Here is a 27,641-nt window from a genome sequence, read left to right on the forward strand (position 1 = left end):
ATGAGGGCCTTGAGACGAAGATGAGGCAGTGGCAGTGGTGGAGAAACAGGCAGTGGCTGGGGTAGGAGCCTGGAAATTGAAGCAGGGGTGGTGGGTGGTTTGGACCACTGGACCACTGTTGCTTCCAGAAAGTTTGACCAGAGTAACCTCTGGAGCAACTGCGGGCTGGCTCCTCTGGCTGATAGGCATATTGAGATTCAAGGGCCAGGGACAACAAGGGCATCTGATCATGGGCCAATGTGTCCCCAAGTGCAAGAAGCCCTCATCAACTCTGGGCAACAAGAATGGAGACCGTGATCCTAGCAGCAAGTCACACAACAGGCAAGCTGCAGGCCACCATGAGGAACAGCCAATAGCCTGTTGCAAGCCAGGTGGGGACATCCTCATCAATGGGACAAAAAACACAGAGGCTACCACTGAGGCCTGCCAGCTGCCAACATCCTCAGGAGATGCTAGGCGGAAGCCCAAAACCAATGCCAAGGAGTCTTCCTCGCAGAGGCTGGAAGAACTGTTCAGGCACTACAAGGATGAGCAGGCAGATGCACTTGTGGAGGGAGGAGTGGAGTGCTTTTGCAGTGACCTATGTGTTGACCCCACGAAATTTTGAGTGCTGTTCCTGGCTTAGAAGTTTCAGGCTGCTGCCATGTGCACATTCACCAGGAAGGGGTTATCTGATGGCTGTAAAGCACTAAGTGCAGACAGCATCAATGGATCTGTGCATAGTTCCCTAGCCTCTTAACTGAAGCCAAACAAGAGGACAAATTCAAGGATCTCTACCAGTTTACATTTCAGTTTGGCCTGGACTCTGAAGAAGGACAGAAGTCACTTCATCGGGAAATAACCACTGCCCTCTAGAAGGCAGTCTTTACTGAGAACAATCCTCCGGCACTGAACCAGTGACTAAACTTCCTAACAGAGAACTCAGGGTTCAAAGGCATCCCCTGGGACACTTGGAACATGTTCCTTAAGTTCACTCAGGTGACTGGCCCCGACCTCAGCAACTACAGCGAAGATGATATGAGGCCTGGCCAAGTCTCTCCGATACCTTTGTGGAGTGGGAGAGGGAGCAGAGGAAATACGAAAGAGCTGCGGTAGGTGCCCTCGGCTCAGGACCCTTGGGCCCATGTCCCCAGGAGCAAACTTAGTGCTCTGCTCTGGGGAAGCCATGAGGGTCTGCCCACTGCCCTGGAGTCACCCAAGGAACTGGACCCTTCTGGAAATTTCCAAAGATCTGGATGTTTTCTACTTTACACTTCTCTCTGCCTTGTATCTGAAAGCACTTTAAAATGCCGTATTATGTTTTAGGCATTTCTTTACTTTTTTGGTTATTTTGGTCATTTCCTTTGGTGGGGAAGGCAAAATATTTGAACCTGACTACATGTTGTGTATCTTTTCTTTCTTCTTCTTCTTCTTCTTCTTTTTTGAAGGCTTCAGATAGAATAAGCTTGCCTTTTTTTTTTTTTTTTTGCACAAATTAGATTTTGGGTGGGGCGTGTGAAGCAGGGTGGGAAATGGGCCGGTTAGGCTGAAGTAACAGTGCCAGACCACAGTTTTGCACGTTGTTTTTCAGGGCAGGTCTGTACTGTGTGTAGTGCTGCCTATATGGTTGAATTTAGGTTGTGATCATTTTTTTTTTTTTTGATGTGAAATTAGACTTTAGTGTGCACAAAGAAACCTCACGTTAGTGACAGGGAGAGGAAGGAGGGTGGGAGGACTTTGGCCTGGGAGGGCCTTGGGTGAAGAGGATATGCTGGGTGGGGAAGGAGAGCAATGGGTGTGGGGTGGGCAGGCAGGAAGAGGCAGGATCCCTTGCCAGTGGGGGTCAGGGCAGTGGTGGAAGAGGGCTCCTCTGGCCTCCATTCTTTGCTTCCTCCAGTTCCATGGGTCCTGTTCACTCCCTGCCAGAGCCAAGAGCCATGGGCCACTCCTACCACGCTCCCTTAGATGTCTTCCCAAGGGCTGAAGTACTGGGCCTGAGGCTGGCAGTGGGATAGCAGCTCCTGCCAGGGGACGTAGGTCTGGGCAGCTAGGTCCTTGAGTTTGGTCCAGTGCATGGCCTGGGGGCTCTCCCAAATATGGGTGCTGATGTGGCAGTCCAACTGCAAACAGCAGCTGCAGGTCTCCCTGCTGGTCTGGGGTAATGTCTTGGCAGCTGACCACCACCCCAGCAAGTGTGAGGAGGCTGTGACACAGGTAGCAGACCTTGTGGTCTAGCTCAGCACTGGCCTTTGGCTGTTGCTCCTGGCAGGGTGGCAAGGTCTCAGAGGCCAGGTACTGCCCAAGGGATAATGGCCTCATGAGGCTCAGGAGCCAGATGAGCTCTACCAGCTTTCATGGGGAACAACGACCAACCGGCCTGGCCCTGAGCGGCAGGTCTGCCTAGGGCCAGCTGTAGTGTGTGGGTTCTTGACTTCATGTAGGAAGGATTTCACGTGAATCCAGGTGACTATGAGGATACATTTATCGAAGCTGGGGACAGTGAAACAAGAAAGGGCTTAGCATACAGGAAGCAACAGGAGAACTCAGGCTAGGCTGCCTTAGCTCACTGGGGAGTCAGAAAAGAGGGGGCTTCAGGGACAGGTTCTGAGTGTTAGCCTGGGACAAGCTGCCAGCTGCCCATTGCCTTGGAGTTTAGGAGATCCAAGGCTGTGAAGAAAGAAGAGGGGGGAGAAGTGAAAGAAGTGGTGAGGGCTGCTCCCCAGAGGGAGAGGTCAGCTGTGATAATTATTTTCAAAGATTTATAGAGTTGACTAGCAGTGTTAACTGGTAACCCTATTGCACTAATTCCCAGGTGAGGAAAAGCTCTTGGAGAGCCAAGGCCAGCAGAGAGTGTCTGTAGTCTGGTGACAACCCCTTTTAAGCTAATTTATCTGAAACCCTTCTTTCCTACACTTCTGGCTCATTCCTTCTGTGACCCATCACATTCCATGTGGAGTTTATCCACCAACGTGCTGCACCTGTCAGTCAAGTGCACAGCGTTTTTAGAACACGTACCAACAACCACTGAAGCACTGGATGCAGAGAAAGCAGTGCCACCTCAGTTTTGCCGGAGGCAGACCTTGATAGTGTTTTTTTTATCAGTTTTCTGTATTTTCATGTTGTAAGTGGAAATATTTTTTCCATTTGTCTCAGAGCCAAAGTTTCTGTTCCTGGTGGAGCACGTGATTTGAAGGAAAACTGTGGTATGGAGCGCCACTTGAATACTTTTTATTTTTTTTATTTTTTGAGTATCATCAGCTAACCTGTCTGGCAAGTGCAGAAGCCTGGGGCTGGCCTGAACTCTGCCAAACAAATACAGAAGTGTATTTAATAGTTAAATGTGTGTTCTTTCCCTTCTTGTTATCCCCCCGTTGTCACTTATCCCCTAGATGTTATTTATTATCTCTTTGTTAATGTCAGGCTCATTTAGGGTAATGTGATGACTGTTCAGGTTTACATGACTCTCTTCTCCTTCCACCCCCCCAAATATGTATCTATACATATATAAGGTGTGTATATATTTCTATATTCCTTCCTGTTTCTTTGCCTGATAAAAACGGCCATAAAGGAGGGAGGTGCCTTCAATATATAAAGTATGACAAGAGTGCCAGGGAACATTATAATGGAGTTTGGACTATTTTTACAAACTAGAGGATGGATTTTCTCAGTTCTTTCCTCACAAGAGGGAAGCCCAGTTGCCCAGACTCCTTTGCGTGGTGTCTGTGAGGCTCTATGAGGCCAGCTTTGAACAACTGCCACACAGGAACTGACTCTGGTCCCACCTCATTTCAGTAGATGGTACTCTTATTATTATTTTTCCATTTTAAAAAAAAGTCCTCAAAAAAAAAAACTACTGGAAGGGTGGGTGACATGAACTTGTACAGTACAAAACAGATTGAAAAGGAAATCTTCTAAATAAAAACTTATAAAAAAAATTTTTTAAAAAAGAAAGAGAGCCTTCACCAAGAACTTAACCATACTAGAATCTTGATCTTGGACTTCCCAGCCTCCAGAGCTGTGAAAAATAAATGTCTGTTGTTTAAGTTATCCAGTCTATGGTATTTTGTTGCAGTAGCCAGAGCTAAGACAACTGCATAGCTAGTATTCATTGTCTATTCCTACAGGGCTTTTACCTTGCTTTTAGTTATCAAGTATTACTGTTACAGGTTGAATTTTATTCCCCTAAAAATTGTATGTTGAAGTCCTCACCCCCAGTAACTCAGAACGTGATCTTATTTGAAAACAGGGTTATTATAGATATAATTAGTTAAGATGAAGTCATTAGGGAGGACCCTAATCTATTATGACTGGTATCATCACAAAGAGAGGAAATATGGGCACAGAGATGCACACCCGAGGAACACACCATACGACGATGAAGGCAGAGATGCTTCCACAAGCCAAGGATTGCCAGCAAGCCAGCAGAAGCTAGGGAGGAGGCATGAAACAGATTCTCTCTCACAATCCTCAGAAGGAACCAACCCTGCAGGTACCTTTGATCTTAGACTTGAAGCCTCCAGAACTATGATACAATAACTTTCTGGTTGTTTAAAGTCACCCAGTTTGTATTACTTTGTTATGGTAGCCACAGCAATCTAATATAATTATAAGTAACCTTTGATGACTATCTCTACAGATCATCAGAGATGTATAAAATTTTTTCCTTTCTTGGGATAAAGTCCTAGACGTGGAACTACAATCAAGCGGCACAGTTTTATAGCTCTTAATACATAACATCCCACAGGACTGGTCATTTCTCAACAGGCTTTCCTACATTCCTTAACTTCTCCCCAGGATCGCCAGAGAAGGTTAGGGGAAGACTTATTAGTCCTCTTTTACACAGAGGAAAACAGACTCAGGAAATCAGTAATGTACTAATAATCAAACCTAGCATTCTTTTCAATAGACCAGAGCTGCATTGTCCAATATAGGAGCCAGCAGTTACATGTGCCTATTTAAATTTAAATTCATCAAAATTAAATAAAAGATTTGGTCACTGGGTCATACCAGCCACATTTCAAAAGCTCGGTAGCTTCATGTAACTAGTGACCACCACATTGAACAGAACAAACATGGAGCATTTTCATTATCATGGAAAGTTTTATTGAACGGTGCTGAACCAGAGCATATGAAGATGTAGAATTCAGCCTTACAATGCTTGGTAGGACAGATCTTTGCATACTAAACCGGTTAACCAAGATGCAGTAGAGTACATCTGTAACACAATAAGGACAGGAAGCAAGGTAAGACACACTGGAGCACATATAACAAAAGTCTGTCTGAGAAACACTGATCAGTTGCCTCTTGCACACACCTGGACCTGGGACCGAGCCTACAACCCGGACCTGCACCCTGACAGGGAATCGAGCTGTCCACCTTTTGCTTTGCAGGATGACACTCCACCCACTGAGCCACACCAGTCAGGGCCTTATTGATTTTTTTAGAGAAAGAAAAACATTAATGAGAGAGAGAAAAATTGATTGATTGCCTCCCGTACACACCCTGACCAAGTCTAACCCGCAACCTAGTACGTGCCCTGACTGGGAATCAAACATGCCACCTTTTGGTGTACAGGACAATGCTCCAACTGACTGACCCACCAGCCAGGGCAATGTGCTATTTTTAATAGATACCACTGAGTATTTAACCTGTGCCATGAATTGTGCACTAAACTTTTTAAAGAAATTTATATATAATTTAAATATTTAACCCATACAGAAAAGAAAAAAGTATGACTACCCATTTACCTAACCGTCAGACTGTCCAGATCTCAACATTGTGCCATATTTGTTTCAGATTATTTTTATCAAAATGTAATAACACATTACAGCCCTGGCTGGTGTGGCTCAGTGGAACGAGCATCAGCCTGGGAACTGAAGGGTCACCACGGTTCAGTTCTTGGTCAGGGCACATGCGTGGGTTGCTGGCCAGGACCCCAGTTGGGGGTGTACAGCAGGCAGCCAATTGGTGTTTCTCTCACGTATTGATGTTTCTCTTCCTCTCTTTCTCCCTCCCTTCCCCTCTCTCTAAAAATAAATAACCTTTCTAAAAAAATAACATATTACAAATATAACTGCATTCCCTACTTAACCCCTTCCTTGAAGAATCCATTATCCTAACACTGATATGTATCATTCTGGTCTAGACTTTTATTTTAATGTAACATTCCATCTGATGAACACTCCACAGTTATTTACCCAAACTTCTACCATGGGACTTATAGGTCATTTCCAAAGTCTTGCCATTACAAACAACGCCTCAGTGAACATCCTCCTTCGTGCCTGCTTTGACCAAACACAAGAATTGCAATCACTAGCTGTAGGGGATGCATACCTTCAACTTCACTAAGTACTACCTAAGTGCACTCCACGTGTCATATAAACTTACACTCTCACCTATTGTATATGAGTTCACAAAATAATACTTTTCAAAAAAAAGAAAACCTTCCTATGTCAACAGATTTTCCACACGCAATAACAAATTAAAGTAACAAACCAGCTTTCATTTTATAGCTCTTGGAATAAAGACCAAATCTGTATAAACACAACAAAATCCAAAAAGGCCAAAATATCCAATAAGACTTCTCCAAGGCCATCTTTCTTTCAATGCCTATCTATGAAACAGAAGGTAGGGTAGGCACTTTATCCTAACAACAACTTTACAGAATGTTTTTCAAATTTTTTTTTAATCCAGCTAGGGTAACAAATATATCTTGCATTGCAACAAAGTTCCCATCTGCTTACATACATATTTATGTACAATAGGAATGTATACTATGAAAACAAGTCTCACAAAACAATACTTTCCCTTATTAGCTACAGCTCTGTATCTTTTGCTCCTAATGCTGGTTACCCACTAAACTCATTTCAGGACTAATGAATCACTCCTACCGTTTGAAAAAACACTGTTTGAAGCAGTATCTCATTGTGGTTTTAATTTGAATCTCTCTGATGGCTAGTGATGCTGAGCATCTTTTCATATGTCTCTGGGCCCTCTGTATGTCCTCCTTGGAGAAGTGTCTGTTTAGCTCTTTTGCCCATTTTTTAATTGGGTTGTTTGTCTTCCTGGAGATCTCGCCTTTAAGTGGAATCTAATCAAAAAAACAAACAAGCAAGCAAAATATAACCAGAGACATTGAAATTAAGAACAATCTGACAGTAACCAGAGGGGAGGTAGAAGGAGAAAATAGGGGGTGGAGGAGGGGGGAAGAATTTTCAGAACAACTATAAAGGACACATGGACAAAACCAAGGTAGGGGTGGACCAGGGGAGGGAGGTGGGGATGGCTGGGGTGGAGAGGGAGTGGTGGGAGGAAAATGCAGATAACTGTACTTGAACAACAATAAAATTTTTTTTTAAAGAAAAAACACTGTTTGCAGAGTGTACAATTCCCACTTTACAGATTAACTGAAACATGAAGAGGTTAAGTAACTTGCCCAAGGTCTCAGACTTAAACAGTGAAATCTGAAATTCAAACCCAGATTGTGTAGACGAACTTATTGCAGGCCACAGCTTTTTCCTACAGTATTAATACTAATTCCACAGCAATTGAAACAGCTAATGCTTCAATTTATGCCCTTATGAACCAAGGCAAAGAAAAACAAATAAAATAAATTCTGTTAAAATACGGTGGCGTGGATGGAGTAACAAACAAAACCAAAGCTGCAAACCAGTAGTACACCTACAACTTCATTTACTCATGCACAGTCTGAGAAAATCTTAAATGTGATTGCTAAGCTCCTACCTGACTTCACAGCTGTTTATTATAACTTAAAGAGAAAACTGATAAAGTATATATAAATATGCTACCCTGCCCTTGAAAAAATAAATTGATTATGGGCAAAATTCACTACCCATAAGCTCCTTCTCAAACCAAAAGACAAACAAGTACTTACGTAAAACTTCAGCTAACAAAGCCAATGACTAATTCTAAAGTAAACACAGTCCGGGGTATAACTGAGCGTGTACAAGTGCTCAAATATATCTTTTTAAATGTTTTCTAAATAAATAAACCTTAGTTGGAATAGATTTTCATTAATACACAGTCAGATTTCTATGGTTACTATTTACTAGGACTCATTCAGGCTTGGTTATACATGGACAGCACAAGGTCAGTCTAGCCTTCTCTTCACCTAATTCCTTCATTAGGCAACTACCTCTTACAGGCTGTAAAGGAGTATAAAGAAAAATTAGGATATTATTTAATTCATTCAGCTTAATGTTTTAACTTTTAATACCTAAAACCAGTGTAGTTAAATCTTTTATATTGCACATAAAGCTTAACCATTTCTTGGTCTTTATTAAAATCCATTAAATATCCCACAGGGAAGCCCCCAGTTTAGTACTTGTTGATACATACACACATTAAATCAAATCAAGTGTTTATTGAGCATGACTTACTGCGCGAAAGATTCTGTGGTCCCGTTTAAGGTACCTCAGACTAGCGGCAAGTTAGAATTCAAGTCACTAACGTGAAGGAGGGGCACGCACACAGGGGATTTTTAATAGCTTACCTCCCCCTTCTCCAGCTGCAGTAAAGAGTGAGTGTACATGCTTGTGTATGTGTGCATGGTTTTTAGTAGTTTATCTCCCTTTTCCACTTGCTACAGAGTATAGATCTAGATCTCAAAAAAGGTAGAAAAGCAAGTTTCCTGGACATAGAAATAGCATTTAAAGATTTATTTTATTTATTTTGAGAGAGAAGGGGAGTGAGGGAGAAAGGGAGGGAGAGAAACATTGATGTGCGAGAGAAACATCAATTGGTTGCCTCTTGGAGATGTCCCAACTGTGGATGGAATCCACAACTCAGGCATATGTCCTCACCAGGAATCAAACCAGTGACCTTTCACTTTGCGGAATGACACCTAAGCAATGGAGCCCCATGGATCAGGGCTAGAAGTAGCATTTATAGATCATAGCAAAAACACCTGTTATCACCCTGAAAGGAGAATAAGGTTGTAAGTGACTCTAGACTGGAGTTCTGCCAGAGGTGGCTGGTTCATTCCAACTAAGCAACAGATACACTACAAAGATATGTTTGCAGCCAATCCTTACAGATCAAACACTGGTGTCTTATTTCATTTCAGTAATTTATTGTGGTTTGTTTCATTACAGTGATCTCTTAACAGTGAGCAGATTAGAATTATTGATGCAGTAATTAATACTTTCCCTTCCTTGTCTATTTTTTTAAAGATTTTATTTATTTATTTTCAGAGAGTGGGAGGGAAGAAGAGAGGGAGAGAAACATCAATGTGTGGTTGCCTCACAAGTGCCCCCAACTGGGGACCTGGCCCACAACCCAGGCATGTGCCCTGACTGGGAATCAAACCAAAGGGTTCTTGTTCAGTGCTCAATCCACTGAGCCACACCAACCAAGGCTATTTTGTTTGATTTTTTTATATACGTTTTCAAATAGTTTATAAACTGCTATAATTTCAAATGAGTCATTACATTGCCATCTTTTAGTTTATTAGAGGTTTAGCTTGCTAGAAGTTTGTAAAAGATTGTTTCCAGTTTCCAAAAACTAAAGATATAAATGCAGAGGCCTTGTCAAATTCTAATCTATAATATTCCACTCGGAAAAATAAATCAGTATACAAAGTATGAAGCCATTTTATTTAAAATAAAAAATAGCCCTGGCTGGTGTGGCTCAGTGGATTGAGTGCCAGCCTGCAAACCAAATGGTCACGGGTTCAATTCCCAGTCAGGGCACATGCCCAGGTTGTGGGCCAGGTCCCCAACAAGGGGCATGTGAGAGTCAACTGCATGTTGATGTTTCTCTCTCTCTTTCTCCCTCCCTCCCCCTCTCTAAAATAAATAGATAAACACACACACACAACAGAGAAGACCAGTTACAATTTTTATTTTTTTATAAATCATAATTTATTTTTCTCTTGATGTATTTTTCAAAATATCTAAAGTGTGTATATATTGCTCTTATAAATGTGAAAAAATAATTGTCACCACAAAGCTTTCCCTTATCACCCCGGATGCAATATGTTCTATTTTAATTGTTCCTCTATAACATTGCTTGTCATGTTCTGTTCTATAACATATTACATTCTCTCATCTCTGTCTTGCCTGTTAGAGTGCAAACGAGTTGGAAGATGGACCACATCTGTTTATCTTTGTGAGCAACACAACGTGGCTTAATCTGTGTTCACTAAGGCTCTACTGTGCTTCAGCTGAAAACAGTGTGGCTATTAGTCTAATTTCACATACAGCACAGGGCCTCAGTCTCTGGAATAAACTGCTGTTGAATACACACACACACACACACACACACACACAACTAATACAGCTATTAAATTCATGTACCAACATTATAATTCTTTCAGCTAGGTATATTCAGACTACTAAATGTTAACATCTTCAAGCATCATTTGCCTAAGGCCAGCAGACCAGCACTCTGCCAGATCTAGCCAGGCAGAAAAGTCTACAATTTTATCTTTTGAGTCAACTTGGTATAGAAAGTCCCAATTTATAATGACTACCTTGCTTAGTTTACATGAAAGTAGCTATATCTCGGCGGAAGCCCAATTAATTCCCAGGCATGTTTTATACCTTAGGTGAGGCTTCCTGAATTGTTTCCAGCTCCCATACTTTTCAGAACATTGTACCTACCACGCTGAATTATCTAAGTTTTTTAAAACTGCAGAGTATTTTCACGTCTACCGACCCTCACTCCAATCCAGTGAGACTGGCACAGGCATTATCTTTCCCATTTGATAGAAAATGATTCTGAGTGAAGTTAATAGTCTTACAGATAAAATTTTAGCCATTACCTTGTGAGACTCAAAATAGAGTCTTCTGGAATCTAAAATCCTGGATTCTCCATTATTCAACATGTCCTCACAAGAAAAAAAAAAAGGAGTTTAAGTTGTGAACACTATTAAGCTACAGCCACAATGAGCTCTCCAGTCTATAAAACACCTGGTATAATATTGACCCTGAATATATGCTAAGCAAACAGAAACCACAGGTATAGTGAAACTGATTTACAACCAAAAAGTAATCTTCCCCTAAGCATCATTTATAAAATAAGACTTCTTTCATGTTCCAAAGCACTATCAGATATTATTAATTTTGTAGTTTACATTTTATAAGCCAGAAAATCTGAATTCAGCTTTACTGTATGTAAACATACTAACTTCTGTGGACCCAGTGAACTCATCTGTAAAATGAGCATATAATAAAGATAAACTAACAAGGTTATTTTGAGAATTATTAATCTTCACCTGCTTATTAGCAGAGAGCTTGGCAGAGAGCAAAGGCTTACTAAATGTTAGCTTCCATATTTCACTGATTCTAAGATGGTGAGACATTATCTCATATTTTAACAACAACACTATATTTTCTTAGATTTCCGGGTATCTACTCTTGCTTTGCCCTTACTGTAAAGCAGAGTTTCCTCAAAAAGAAAAGTTATTGGGTAAGGAAGACATAGCCCCTGCAAAAATGCTCTAAAAAAATAGAATTTAGAATGATTCTCATTATATTTATAAACATGAAAAGATAAAAACCAAACGAACATTGCTGTCACTTACTGAATAAAGAGGAATTAAGACCCAAAAAAAAGAACTCTGAAATCAAAATGTGTCTTAAAAACAATAATGTGGCCCAGGCCAGGTAGCTCAATTGGTGACAGCGTCATCCCGATATGCCAAGGTTGCAGGTGTGATCTCTGGTCAGGGCGCATACAAGAAGCAACCAATGAATATAAAAATAAGTGGAACACCAAATTGAAGTCTCTCCCACCCTTCCTTACGCCTCTCTCTCTAAAATCAATAGGTAAGAGAAAATTTAATTTAAAAAATTAAAATAATGATGTGTCAATCCATAGTATTTTTTTCAATGGCACATAAAATAATAATGAGTCTTCCTGTAGTCAATGAAATGCAGTATATTATGATTACAATGCTGAGTAAATGTTTACCCTACCACCATTCCTCCGTGCAACAAAAAATACAAGACCAGCCCTGGCTGGTGTAGCTCAGTGGATTGAGTGCTGGCCTATGAACCAAAGGGTCGCCGGTTCGATTCCCAGTCAGGGCACATGCCTGGGTTTTGGGCCAGGTCCCCGGAGGGGGAGTACAAGAGGCAACCATACATTGGTGTTTCTCTCCCTCTCTTTCTCCTTCCTTTCTCCTCTCTCTAAAAATTAATAAATAAAATCCTTAAAAAAAATACAAGACCAAATCTTCACCTCTCACCCTGATCTCCCAAGTCATGTTTCCAACTGTAACACATGGACAGACTGCCAGCACCTCAAATTTAACAGGTCTAAAACCAAAATTATCATCTTCTCAGAAACTGTTAATCTCTTCTGCTTCCTATCCCAATTACTGACACCATAACAAAAAAAAAAAAAAAAACCTGACTCTACCTTGACTTCCTTCCTCTTCCTCTCCCAACTGAGGCCTTTCCATCTCTCAGTTGGAATCAAACGTTCCATTTCTAAACCCCATTTTATTTTTTACCTCTGTTTTAGAAGTTACCAAACTTTATCTTGCAACATATTTAGTTATACACATGGCTGCATCTTAAGCCTCTACAAAGAGAGCAAATAAAAGGGGACTAAAAGTAAGTTACTATCCAAGAGTAAAAGTTACTATAACAAAGAAATTTCACACACATGATCTCACTTTAGCCTTTAATTCTCAGCCCTGGCTGTTGCAGCTCAGTGGATTAAGTACTGGCCTGTGAATCACTGGTTTGATTCCTGGTTGGGGTATATGCCTGGGTTGCAGGCCAGGTTCCCAATAAGGGGTGCACGAGAGGCAACCACACATTGACATGTCTCTCCCTCTCTTTCTCCCTCCTTTCCCCTCTCTCTAAAAATAAATAAATAAAATATTTTTTAAAAAGCTCTTCCTATTTAAAAAAACAGTTTAATTCTCAACTCTCTGAGGTACATTGAACAGGTGCTAACACTTCCTTTTGAAATTATGGCTTAAAAGTAAAGAGGCTTGCCAAAAGAGAAAGAAGGTGAGAAGAGTGGCCAAACTGGAGGGAAAGCCTGAAAAGATACACATCAAAATATTAACATTGAGAGGTCCCTAGTGGCCAAAGACTGGCAACTTATATATTCATAAGGATAACAACCACATTGATTGAAACACATCAAATATGTGTAAATCTATGATATCATAATAATACTGAAAACAATAGGAACTGATTGGCCACTGTTAAGGATGCTTAAGGGATCAAATCACTATTTTGAAAGCTGGTAAATAAAGGAATCAAGCATTTATCCCAACTTCCTTAGAAGAACCCACTTGGTAGCTAAATAGAAAATATGGGGGAGTTTTTCTTTATTGAAATATTCTAGCTAATAAATGAAGACAGGATGATTAAATTAGAATATCACCATTTTTCAGCCTAATGAATTAACAGACTAGATATTAAGCATCCATGAGCACTAACATCACAAAAAAAGAAAGAGACAGACAGACAACTAGACATTCTGGACCTTCTGATTAAGAACCCAACACTACCCATGTAGTAGCCTTAGAAGAAAAAGGAAGAAGTACAGAGTAGGGGGTGGAGGAAAGGGAGGAGGGAGGAACAAAAGGAGCTGAACAAGCTTCTGAATCTAACATCAACATTACAGGAAAAATATACACAGTCTGTCCAGAAAAAGTCCAGCCATTTTTAATATAACGAGAACAATTCACGCAACATCAATGTAACCTGGCAGCCAAGGACAGTGGACTGGACTATGCATGTGTGAACAATGAAGACTTCATTCTACTAGTCGGTGGGGGCAGTAGACACCATGGAGTGAGTATGTGTATTGTGTGCCTGTAGCATTCAAAATGACAAAGCAAGTATAAAGCAACAAATCTGCACCAAATTTTTGTATTAGGCTTGAACATTCCTGCACACAGGCTATGCAGATGATTCAGAAGCCTTTCAGGGACAAAGCAATGAGTGTAGCATGAACAAAAGTGTGGCACAAACACTGCAAAGGTGGTTGAGAATCTGTTGAAAGTGACCCGCGTTGTGGAAGGCCTGCAACAGCAGAACACCTGAGAATGCTGAAAGTGTACGGGCTGCAATCAACAAAGACTAGCTACTGACAGTGTGAGACCTAGAAACTGATCTGGGGATTCCAAAATCTACTATGTCCAGGATTTTGACACAGGATCTTGGCATGAAATGTGCCATGGCAAAATCTGTTTCGTAGCATTTGCTACCAGAGCAGAAGGAACATCGTGCTGCAGTTGCTAATGACTTGATTCAAACAGCTACCAATGAACAAGATTTCCTCAGCAAGGTCATAAGCAGAGGGGAATTGTGGGTCTACGGCTAAGACATGGTAACAAAGGCCCAGTCATCTGGCTCTCCATGCCCAAAGAAGGCATGGCAAAGCCACAGTAAGATCAAGACCATGTTAACTGTGTTTTTTGACTGGGAAGGTGTTCTCCATCACAGGTATGCCCTTCCAAGCCAAACAATTAATAAGGGAGTACTAACTTATTAATTGATCTTCATCTGTTTAAAGATTCAGTACGATGAAAACGGCTGCAGCTATGGGCTACTGGTGATTGGCAGTTTTATCACAACAATGCTCCCACTCTTGCATCACATCTCATGTAGAGTTTTTTGGCAAAACATCAAATCACGCAGGTGACTAAGCACCCCCTACAGCCCAGACTTGTCACCCTGCAACTTCTGGCTTTTCCCAAAACTAAAATCACTTTTTTTTTTCTTCCAGCTACATAAAATCACCTTTGAAAGGGAAAAGATTTCAGACTGTTGATGAGATTCAGGAAAATACAACGGAGCAGGTTGATGGTGATTCCAACAAAGGATTTACAGGGTGTTTTGAACAGTGGAAGCGATGCTGGGAGAACTGTGTGAGGCCCCAAGGAGCCTAATTTGAAGGGAACTGAGGCATCATTGTCTTATGTACAGTGTTTCTTGCATCTTGTAGCTTCTTCAATAAATGTCTCTACTTTTCATAGTACGTGGCTTGATACTTTCTGGACAGGCCTCAAGAACATGTTAAACTATGCCACAGGGATATAACCAGCAAAACCCAGTCTGAAAACAAGATACGATCCAGTCTCTTCAATAAGCAAACTGCAAAGAGTATGGGAGATGAAGGTGAAACCTATAGATTAAAAGAGACAGCCCTAGCAGGGTAGCTCAGTCAGTTAGAGCATCACCCCTATACACTAAGGTTGTGGGTTTGATCCCCTGCCAGGGCACATACAAGAATCAACCAATAGCCCTGGCCGATGTGGCTCATTGGTTGGGGCATCATCCAGTAACCAAAAGGCTGTGGGTTCAATTCCCACCCAGGACACATACATAGGTTGTGGGTTCAATCCCTGCTCTGGACACATACGATCCCCAGGCACACACAATCCCCCAGGTGTAATATCCCCTATCCAGGTGCCTACAATCCCCAGTCTGGGAATGTACGGAAGGCAACCAATTGATATTTGTCTCATATCAATGTTTCTTTCTCTCCCTTCCTCTCTCTCTAAAAGGAATGAAAAAAAATGTCCTTGGGTTAGGGTTAAAAAAAAAGGAGTCAACCAATCAATGAATAAGTAAGTGGAACAACAAATCAATGTTTCCCTCCCTTCCTCTCTCTCTAAAATCAATAAACAAACAAAAAAAAATTTAAAGAGACATAACAGAACTATCAACCAATAGCAAATGTGTAGACCTTATTATAGTCCTGATTCAAACACTCAAACTGTGAAAAAGAAAACAACTATGACATTTCTGAACAACTAGAAATTCAAATGCTGGATATTTAATGGAATTTTAAAAATTGTCTAAAATGTGATATTGGTTTTGTGGGCCTTTTAATTTTCATTTATTGATTTTTAGAGAGAGAGAGAGAGAGGGAAAGGGAGGGAGACAGGAGAGGAAGGACAGACAGACAGACATTTGTTCTTCTAGTTATTTATTGTGGGGTTTCCTCCCACATCCCAAAGATGTGCACAGAAGGGGTAAGTTGGTGTGTCTAAATTGCCCCAGTCCAAGTGGGTGTGGGTGTGGGTGTGAGTGCACCTTGCGATGGAAGAGCATCCTATCCAGGGTGGATTCCCACCTTGCATCCTAAGCTGCTGGGAGAGGCTTCAATTACTCATGACACTCAACTGGAATAAGCAGATTGGAAAATTATCTTGTTTTTATTAATTTTTCTTAAATGTATGCACAGCTCACATTTATTTCCATATTTAATATTAGAAGTGTTTGGGGGTTTTATTTAAAGGTTAGGTGATGTTTCTGTGACCAGAAATATGCCATAGGACCTTAACTCTTATTTGTCAATTAGCCTATGGTAAAATTGGTTTTGTCATACATCATTTTGCTCCAAGTTGCAGTTTCCAAGAACTTTTCAACTATATTAAGTGAGGATGTATAGTATATATAGGGTTTGATATTATCTGTAGCTTCAAGCATCCACTGGGTGTTCTGAGAACATATCCCTGAAGATAAGGGGACTCTTATATGTCAATCGCACCTCAATTTTTAAAAAGTTCAAAAACAGGCAAAACTTTATGCTCAATTTTGCTGTGAACCTAAAACTGCTTTAAAAATAATGAAGTTTGTTAATTTGAAAAACACTAAACTACTCTATGGTATTGGGGTCAGATATTGTTACCAATGGGAAAGTGGGAAGGAGTAATAACAGAGGAAGGACAAAGGGGGTTTCTGGCGTTGTTAGTAGTGCTCTATTTCTTGACCTAGGTGGTAGCCACATGAGTATGTTCACTTTGTGACAATTCAGTGAGCCTTATACTTAAGATAAATGTATTTTCTGTATATATAACAAGTCAATAAAAAAATAATATACAAATAGCAAATCTCTGATTTTTAATAAAAGACAGTCCACTAGAAAGTATGTATAAAACACTCCCAAACTTAAAAAATCTTGCTTTAAAAATTGGAAAAAATATGGACTTCTGACCAAGACGGAGGCATAGGTAGACACACTGTGCCTCCTCGCACAACCAAAAGAAGGACAGCAACAATTTAAAAACAAAAAACACAGGGGAGTGGGAGGGGGAGAGAGGGTGGAAAAGTACAGAGAATAAGTAGCATAAATGGTAGGTAGAAAATAGACAGGGGGAGGGTAAGAATAGTATAGGAAATGTAGAAGCCAAAGAACTTATAAGTATGACCCATGGACATGAACTATAGGGGGGGAATGTGGGAGGGAGGGGGTGGGCAGGATGGAGTGGAGTGAAGGGGGGGAAATGGGACAACTGTAATAGCATAATCAATAAATATATCAAAAAAAAACCCTAAGCTAACAACTAGAACTGGAACAGAATCAGAGAAATGGAGATCACATGGAGGATTATCAGCGGGAGGGGTAGGGGGAAGAATTGGGGAAAGGTACAGGAAATAAGCATAAATGATAGGTACAAAATAGGGGGAGGTTCGGAATAGTATAGGAAATGTAGAAGCCAAAGAACTTATATATATGACCCATGGATATGAACTAAGGTGGGGGAATGATGGTAGGGGCAGGTACAGGGCAGAAGGGAATAAAGGGAAGAAAAAAATGGGAAAACTGTAATAGCATAATCAATAAAATATATTAGTAAATAAATTTTAAAAAAAAAACAACCAGAACTGACAGAAAATTGAACTGTATGGAAGTCCAACAACCAAGGAGTTAAAGACACATTCATCCACTCAAACCACTGGTTGAAAACACCTGTGGGGGTTGAGGCGGCAGTGGGAGAAACTCTCGTCCTCTCAAGAGAGTTTGTTGGAGAGACCCACAGGGTCCTAGAATGTACACAAACCCACCCATCCAGGAATCAGCACCAGAATAGCCCACTTTGCTTGTGTGTAGCAGGGGAAGTGACTGAAAGCCACCAGAGAGCTGAGCAAGTGACATTGTTCCCTCTCAGACCCCCTCCCCACATACAGCATCACAATACAGCTAAGTGGGTTGCCCTTCCCGGTGAATACCTAAGGCACTGCCCCTTTATATAACAGGTGCACCAAGACCAAAAAAAAAAAACGGCTCAAATGAAAGAACAGATCAAAGCTCAGGAAAAATTACAACTAAGCGATGAAGAGATAGCCAACCTATCAGATGCACAGTTCAAAATACTGGTAATCAGGAAGCTCACAGAATTGGTTGAGTTTGGTAACAAATTAGATGAAAAATAGAAGGCTATGCTAAGTGAAATAAAGGAAAACATACAGGGAACCAACAGTGATGGGAAGGAAACCGGGACTCAAATCAACAGTATGGACCAAAAGGAAGAAAGAAAACATCCAACCAGAAAAGAATGCAGAAACAAGAATTCAAAAAAATGAGGAGAGGCTTAGGAACCATCAGGACAACTTTAAATGTTCCAACATCCAAAACATTGTGGTGCCAGAAGGAGAAGAGGAAGAGCAAGAAATTGAAAACTTATTTGAAAAAATAATGAAGGAGAACTTCCCCAATCTGGCCAAGGAAATAGACTTCTAGGAAGTCCAGGAAGCTCAGAGAGTCCCAAAGAAATTGGACCCAAGGAGGAACACACCAAGGCACATCATAATTACATTACCCAAGATTAAAGAGAAGGAGAGAATCTTAGAAGCAGCAAGAGAAAAGGACACAGTTACCTACAAAGGAGTTCCCATAAGACTGTCAGCTGATTTCTCAAAAGAAACCTTGGAGGCAAGAAGGGGCTGGAAAGAAGTATTCCAAGTCATGAAAGGCAAGACCTACACCCAAGATTGCTCTATCCAGCAAAGCTATCATCTAAAATGGAATGGCAGGTAAAGTGCTTCCCAGATAAGGTCAAGTTAAAGGAGTTCACCATCACCAAGCCCTTATTATATGAAATGTTACAGGGATTTATCTAAGAAAAGATAAAAAATATGAACAGTGAAATGACAGCAAACTCAGTTATTAACAACCACACCTAAAACAAAAACAAACTAAGCAAACTAGAACAGGAACAGAATCACAGAAATGGAGATCACGTGGAGGGTTATCAGCAGGGGAGTGGGAGGGGGAGAGAGGGGGAAATGGTACAGAGAATAAGTAGCATTAATGGTAGGTAGAAAATAGACAGGGGGGAGGGTAAGAATAGTATAGGAAATGTAGAAGTCAAAGAGCTTATATGTACGACCCATGGACATGAACTAAAGGGGGAGAATGTGGGCGGTAGGGAGTGTGTGGGGTGAAGGGGAGTGAAGGGGGGGAAATGGGACAACTGTAATAACATAATCAATGAAATATATTTTTAAAAATTGGAAAATCTAGTACAGTATTTTCCCACTCCAGCAGAGCCTTAACTTATTCTGCTTATCCCAAGTCAGACCTAACAGTCCTGATGGATTCTGGGTTTATATAAGAAAGATGTTTTAAAACTTATCTAGATTCTTTGGGCTCTTATCTACTATATACATATGTATCATAAACAGGCACAGAGAAGGTATTCAACAAATATTTACTAATGATACACAGCCCAAACTTTAAACAAACTCTCACAGCAAAGTCTGAAATATAGCACAGGTAAAATAGGATAAAAACTCAGTCTGCTGGCTTAAAGAGCGCAACTTCCAGAAATCCCTCTCTCATAGAATTACAGAACGTACTGCTTATAAGGAAGAGAATAACTTATGACAACAGCTATCTATGGCAAAGGAAATTGGTGCTTCCCCTTCACTGCTGCCTGGCTCAGACAAGGTACAATCAACTTCCTGATGCCACAGCTAAGCAAAATGAACCCGGCAGCAACTCTGCCTATGAGGGTAGAGACTATAATGTGATGTAAACCCAGCAGCAAGGAGTTAGCCGAGGAAGATGACAATAATTTTGGGGGGAAAATGAGAAGTATTTGACTCTAAAATCTAAACTCTAAAATCACTACTATTCCTACTTTCCACAATTAGAGTAAATCAAAATACAAATGACCCTGAAAAACTTGGAGGTTAGGGGCACTGGACCCCACTCCCACAGTCAAAAATCCATACTTAACTTTACCTCCCAAAAAACTTAACTACTAATAGTAGCCTACCATTGACCAGAAGCTTTACTGATAACATAAAGTCAATTAACACATATTTTGTATGTTATGTATATTTATTATATCCACACAATAAAGTATGCTAGAAAAAAGAAAATGTTATTAATGCTCTCCAGTTCCATCCATGCAGTTGCAAAGGGTATAAGCTCCTTCTTTCTCTCTGCTGCATAGAATTCCATTGTGTAAATGTAACATAGTTTTTTTTTTGATCCACTCATTTGCTGATGGGCACTTAGGTTGCTTCCAGTACTTGGCTATTGTAAATTGTGCTGCTATGAACATGGGTGGAACTGGAGAGTATTATGCTAAGTGAAATAAGCCAGGCGGTGAGGGACAAATACCATATGATCTCACCTTTAACTGGAACATAATCAACAAAAGAAAAAAGCAAACAAAATATAACCAGAGACATTGAAATTAAGAACAATGTAACAATAGCCAGAGGGGAGTGGGGAGGGGATAATGGGGAGAGGGGTCTACAGGAGCTACTATAAAGGACACAAGGACAAAATCAAGGGTGAGGGTAGAGGTGGGGGAGGGAGGTGGGATTGGCTGGGGTGGGGTGGAGGGATGGGGAGAAAATGCAGACAATTGTAACTGAATAAAAATTTTTAAAAATTAAATGAATAACTAAAGGCACTAAAAAAAAGAAAATGTCATTAAGAAAATCATAAGGTTCATCTGAGAATTTTTTCAAACTGTCACAAATCTCCAAATATTGTTCCAACATGTTTACTGAAAAAAAATCTGTATATACATTGACCTGAGTAGTTCAAACCTGTGTTTTTCAAGGGTCAACTCTGTATCTTTGGGGTCTCGTGGACTAGAATGGACCCACAATCAGTGTGTCCAGAGTGTCCATCAGCGTTCACCTTCTAAGAGTTTCTCAGTAGTATCCTTTCAGTTAAATAGATGGCTATGTGATGATAAATTACAGTAAGCTTTTCTAAGGGCAAGTCACACTACTAATCAACTTGGTATAGTTCTCATCACCAGTGACATTGTTTTATTCTGTTTTAAAAACACAAGTAATAAATTTTAAATATGGAAAATACAAAGAATATAAAAAAGAAAAGTACATGAAAATACCAGTTCAATATCTCCCACAGCTCACTTCTTCTACCTCTGTGATTTTCCTTTTTTTTTTACTGTTCAATTACAATTGTCTCCATTTTCACCCCACCACACCCCCTTTCCCCACCCATCCTCACCTCCCACCCTTGAACCAACCCCCTTTGGCTTTGTCCATGTGTCCTTCATACATGTTCCTTGATGACCCCCACCATTATTCCCTATTAGCCTTCTCCCTCCTCCTCTCTGGTTACTGTCAGATTGTTCTTTATTTGTGACTTTCCAAATAAACTATATCTTATTTTTTAAAAAAGAAAGAAAATTATAGCTCAAACTTAAGAGCTGAGCTCTTTGGTCTCTTTGATAGTCACAAAACATTACCTACTGGTAAAACACCTACCTCTAATAGAGAATGCTGACCTGAGAGACACTGAGGCATTTGATTTGCTAATGGTTCCAGGGAAGTGTAAGTATTATGCCAGGAAAACAGCAATGAGCAAATTACACAAAGTCCTGATGAAAATTTTATTGGAGATCCCCAAACATAACGAAACCATCTGCAAGGATGTTCACTATAGCATTTTTAAAAAATATATTTTATTGATTATGCTATTACACTTGTCCCATTTTTCCTCCTCTTTATTCCCCTCTACCCTGCACCCCACCCCTCCCACCAGCATTCCACCTGCCTTAGCTCATGTCCATGAGTCTTTTGGTTTCTCCATTTCCTATACTATTCTTAACCTCCCCCTGTCTATTTTCTACCTACCATTAATGCTACTTATTCTCTGTACCGTTTCCCCCATTCCCCCAACCCCGTCCTCCACCCTGCTAATAACTTTCCATGTGATCTCCATTTCTGTGATACTGTTCCTGTTATAGTTGTTTCTTTTGTTTTAGGTTCGATTGTTGATAGTTGTGACTTTATTGTCATTTTGCGGTTCATATTTTTGAACATCTTCTTCTTCTTAGAGAAATCCCTTTAATATTTCTTCTTTTAACTTTTCATATAATAAGGGCTTGTGATGGTGAACTCCTTTAACTTGACCTTACCTGGGAAGCACTTTATCTGCCCTTCCATTTTAAATGATAGCTTTGCTGGATAGAGTAATCTCGGATGTAGGTCTTGCCTTCATGACTTGGAATACTTCTTTCCAGCCCCTTCTTGCCTCCAAGGTTTCTTTTGAGAAATCAGCTGACAGTCTTATGGGAACTCCTTTGTAGTTAATTGTCATTTTTTCTCTGGCTGCTTGTAAGATTCTCTCCTTATCTTTAATCTTCGGTCATGTAATTATGATGTGCCTTGGCGTGGGCTTCCTTGGGTCCAATATCTTTGGGACTCTCTGAGCTTCCTGGACTTCCTGGAAGTCTATTTCCTTGGCCAGATTGGGGAAGTTCTCCTTCATTATTTGTTCAAATAAGTTTTCAATTTCTTGCTCTTCCTCTTCTCCTTCTGGCACCACAATGTTTTAGATTTGGAACGTTTAAAGTTGTCCTGGAAGTTCCTAAGCCACTCCTCATTTATTTTGAATTCTTATTTCTTCATTCTGTTCTTCTTAAATGTTTATTTCTTCCTTCTGCTCCAAACCATTGATTTGAGTCCTGGTTTCTGTCCTGTGACTACTGGTTCCCGGTATATTTTTCTTTATTTCACTTTGTATAGCCCTCTTTTTCTCTTTATTTTGTGACCATACTCAACCAATTCTGTGAGCATCCTGATTACCACTGTTTTGAACTGTGCATCTGATAGGTTGGCTATCTCTCCATTGCTTAGTTTTTATGTGTTCTTTCATTTGGGTCATATATTTTTGCCTTGGCAGGCCTGTTAGGTTTTAAGGGGTGGAGCCTTAGGTATTCACCAGGGTGGGGCAATCCACATTGCTGTGCTGTGGTGTTGTATGTGGGGGAGGGGTCCAAGATGGAACAAATCCGCTTGCTCAGCTCTCAGCTGGCTTTCAGTCACTTCCCCAGCTACCCTCAAGCAAATTGGGCCCTTGTGGTGCTGATTCCTGGGTGGGTGGGTTTGTGTACATTCTAGGACCCTGTGGGTCTCTCCAACAAACTCTCCTGTGAGGCCGAGAGTTTCTCCCACTGCCGCCTCAACCCCCAGACTTTTTTCAGTCACAGGTGTCAAGGCTATATTTCCCTGCACTGGAACCCTGGGTTGCATAGTCTGTCTCAGTCTGGTTTATCCACACCCAAATGTGGAACCACCTGGTCCTCTAGCCACTGCCTTGCTGGGTGTCCTCTCCATCCCAGCTGCCCATCTCCACCCCTCCTACCGGTCTGGATGAATGTGTCTTCTTTAACTCCATGGTTGTCGGACTTCCATACAGTTCAATTTTCTGGCAGTTCTGATTGTTTTTTTATTTTAAAATGTGTTGTTGTCCTTCCTTTGGTTGTGCAAGGAAGCAAAGTGTATCTAGCTATGCCTCCATCTTGGCCAGAAGTCCACTATACTATTGTTTATAATAGAAAATGAAAAAAATTCTGAATGTTCATCAATATGAAAACAATTAAATTATATATACTCTAAAGGAATACTCCACAGCCATTAAAAAGAATAATATAGACTCACATAAGCTGATAGGCAAATATGACAAGTTTTTTTTTAAAGTTTTATATTATATACATCCAATTGTAGTATCTATATGTGCATATGTAGTGAAAATTTCTAGAATATACAAGAAACAGTAAACAGTAGTTACCTCTAGAGAGTGAAAATAGGGATTGGGGACAAGAGAAGTTTTTTCCTCTTATTTCACATCCTAAAGTGTTTAAGTTTCTTATTGTGCATATTCCATTATGATAAGGACAAAACAATGAAAGTAATGAACAAAAGAGTTAACAATGGTGTTGAGGCAGTGTTAGGGCAAAGGTAACTTTTATTTTCCCTTTATTTTCCTTCTTGTACTCTTCCCCATTTTCTTAATTTTCTATGATTAACAATATATTAGCATATATTGCTTTTCAAATCCCCAAAGCTATTATTTGTTTTTTATTTTTAAGTCAAATGTGATCACTTCTGGTTCAAATTAGAGGAGGAAAATACGTAGTTCAATTATAAACACTGTGGCAATTACAAAAATATATGGAAAGATTCAATTCTTAAAATGCTTTTGTTTGTAGAAACTAGTCAGGAACACCAAGAGAGTGAAGTTAAAGAAAATTCTTGATTTAGTTTAGTTTACTGGAGTTGCTCATGTCGAACTGGCGCCTATGGAAGCAAAAAGAAATCAGTATTCTGAGGAAAGCTGTGCCAAACATTTGCAGAAAGATTAAGTAATATCTATAAAAGGGTGGATTTTTAAAAATTTTTTATATATTTAATTTTAGACAGAGAGGAAGGAAGGGAGAAACAGGGGATAGGGGGGAGAGGGGTTTACAGGAGCTACTATAAAGGACACATGGACAAAATCAAGGGGGAGGGTGGAAGTGGGGGAGGGAGATGGGTTTGGCTGGGGTGGAGTGGAGGTATGGGGAGAAAATGCAGACAACTGTAATTAAATAACAATAAAAATTTTTAAAAGATAATAATTAAAAGAAAAAAAAAGCATTCTTCTGTTTTATCCCGAACTGCAATTCTTTGTTGTTTCTGAATAAACCCATTTTGCTGGAGGAAAAAAAAAGAAACTTTAATGTGTGGTTGTCTCTCACATGCACCCTACTGGAGACCTGGCCCACAACCCAGGCATGTGCCCTGACTGGGAATTGAACCAGCGACCCTGTGGTTCACAGGCCAGTGCTCAAGCCACTGAGCCATACTGGCCAGGGCAAAAGGGTGGTTTTTAAAAAATTTCTCAAGTCTAACCTCAACATTCAACATGGACATCCCTTTTAGAACACTCTCGCCAGTCATTCAAATTCTGCTTAAAGTATCTGTGTCAAAAAATCCTTGCACTTTCAGTCAATATGGTAGCATAGGCAGACATGGCTTGTGTCTTCGCCCAACCACATCAAAATTACCACTAAAATATAGAACAACCGTCACTCAGAACTGCCAGAAATTGAGTTGAATGGAAGTCTGACAACTACAGAACTAAAGAAACCACATCCATTCAGACTGGTAGGAGGGTCACAGACACAGAACAGGCTGGTCCCTCACCCACTTGCGGTGGACAAAAATTCAGGAGGGATATCTCAGGAGCAAGGAGTCCCAGCCCTACACCAGTGACCCTCAGGCAGGTTTTCAGTGCCAGGAAGATAAGTCCCCAAAACTTCTGGCTTCAAAAATCAGTGGGGATTGAATCAGTAGAAGAAACTTCTGGAGTCCCAAGCAGCTCCTCTTAAAGAATCCACACACAGACTCACCTACTCAGACTCACTCACTCTGAGCTCCAGCACATGTAGCAGCTTGAAAGACCCCAGTGATACAGAGGGAGAAACTGAAGTGTCTGGCATCAAGGAAGCAGAAGCCATTGTCCCTTTTCTGAACTCTCCTCCACAGAGGGGGGAAGCTGGTGCCATATCTGAGACTCCATCAACCTAACACTTTTTGACCAGCCTTGCAGATCCCCAGAGACTCTGCCCCACTCAACTTACAGGCCCACCCAAACTGCTGTTCCTTATGAATGGCTGGTCTTGGCTCCTGCTTCACAACTTCCTAAATCCTATCAAATAAGCAACAGCTGACCTCAGTGACTCCCAGGCCCAACACCAGCAGCAGTCAGCCTAGATTCACAGCTTGGCTTCACCTGGGAATCTCCAAACCAAGCACAGGTAACAGTCATCTCAGATTGCTTTATAGCTCAGGCAGGGTGGCCCTGGGCAAAACACAGGTGGGGCTGACCTTGGCCTGCACCACCTGGCAATCCCAAGGCCAGTGTACCCAATGGACAGCTGCAGAACACATTGTAGCACCACCACCCTGCCCCAGCACAGCTGATCCTCCATGGAGGGTGGGTTGGTGGCCAGTGGTCACAGCCAATTCTTGCAACTAACTGGCCTGGGTAAATCCCTCCCATTGATTTGCCAACAGCAACCAAGGCCCCACTACAAAAGAAGGGTGTACTCAGCCCACATGAAGGGCACACACTGCATACCCAGCTTGAGTGATAGGGGAGGCTGTGTCACTGGACCCTACAGGACACCTACTATATTAGACCACACTACTAAGACATGGATTCAAAGCAGCTCTACCTAATACATAGAAACAAACACAGGGAGGCTGCCAAAACAAGGAGACAAAGAAACAGTCCAAATGAAAGAACAAATCAAAACTCCAGACAAAGAGCTAAAGAAAATGGAGATAAGCAATCTATCAGATGCAGAGTTCAAAACACTGGTTATAAGGATGTTCAAGGAACTTAGTGAGAACCTCCGCAGCATAAAAAAGACCCAGTCAGAAATGAAGGGAACACTGATGTAAATAAAGAACAATTTACAGGGAAACAACAGTAGAGTGGATGAAGTCAAGAATCAAATCAATGATATGAACATAAGGAAGCAAAAAACAACCAATCAGAACAAGAAAAAAAAAATCCAAAAAACAAGCATAGTATAAGCAGCGTCTGGGACAACTTCAAGAGTTCCAACATTTTCATCATAGGGGTGCTAGAAGGGGAAGAGAAAGAGCAAGAAATTGGAAGTGTATTGGAAAAAATAATGAAAGAAAACTTCTCTAATTTAGTGAAGGAAATAGATATGCAAGTGCAGGAAGCACAGAGAGTCCCAAACAAAATGGATGCAAAGAGGCCCACTCCAAGACACATCATAATTAAAATGCCAAAAGTTAAAGAGAGAACCTTAAAAGCAGCAAGAGAAAAGAAGTTAGTTACCTACAGGGGAGTTCCCATAAGACTGTCAGCTGATTTCTCAAGAGAAACTTTGCATACTAGTGGGATTGGCAAGAAATACTCAAAGTCATGAAAAGGAGGGACCTACAACCAAGACTGCTCTACCCAGCAAAGCTATCAGGTAGAATCAAAGGGGAGAGAAAGAGATTTGCAGACAAGAAAAATCTAAAGGAGTTCATCATCACCAAACCATTATTATATGAAATGTCAAAGGAACTTATTTAAGAAAAAGAAGATCAATACTATGAGCAATAAAATGGCAAAAATTGAGTCTAAAAAACAAACTAAGCAAACAAGAAGAACAGAGGAAGAATCATGGATACAGAGAGCATTTTGCATGGATGCCAGATTGGAGGGGACTGTGGGGGAATGGGTGAAGAGGTAAGGGGATTAAGAAGTACAAATAGGTAGTTACAGAATAGCCATGGGGATGTAAAGTACCGTATAGGAAATGGAGTAGCCAAAGAACTTATACTCATGACACATCAACATGAACAATGGTGGGGTTATTGCCTGAAGAGTGGGTGGTGCTGGGTAGAGTGGAATCAAAGGGGGAAAAATTAGGACAACTGTAATAGCATAATTAATAAAATATAATCTTAAAAATAAAAAATAAAAATAATCCTCATAAGCAGTCCATTCTATTTATTAAGAACAACCCTAATTGATAAAGTTCTTCCTTACATTAAGCTAATATCTAAGTTCCTACAATTTTCAATGATTGGTCAACTTGTCCCCACTCTGTCCTCTTGAACAACAGTTTTTTTTAACTATTTTCATCTACT

At 40.6% G+C, this 27,641-nt stretch overlaps 1 protein-coding gene and 2 pseudogenes across 4 annotated transcripts in view; 1 reads left to right on the forward strand and 2 right to left on the reverse strand.

Moving 5' to 3' along the window:
* Nucleotides 1-27,641, reverse strand: part of UNC13B (unc-13 homolog B) — a 206,842-nt gene that overhangs the window by 176,055 nt on the left and 3,146 nt on the right. The window lies entirely within an intron of this gene.
* Nucleotides 49-1,174, forward strand: LOC112304543 (DCN1-like protein 3 pseudogene; annotated as a pseudogene).
* Nucleotides 1,737-2,705, reverse strand: LOC112304545 (protein FAM178B-like; annotated as a pseudogene).

Source organism: Desmodus rotundus, chromosome 1 (genome assembly GCF_022682495.2).
Source record: "Desmodus rotundus isolate HL8 chromosome 1, HLdesRot8A.1, whole genome shotgun sequence".
In the NCBI taxonomy this organism is placed as follows: Eukaryota; Metazoa; Chordata; class Mammalia; order Chiroptera; family Phyllostomidae; genus Desmodus; species Desmodus rotundus.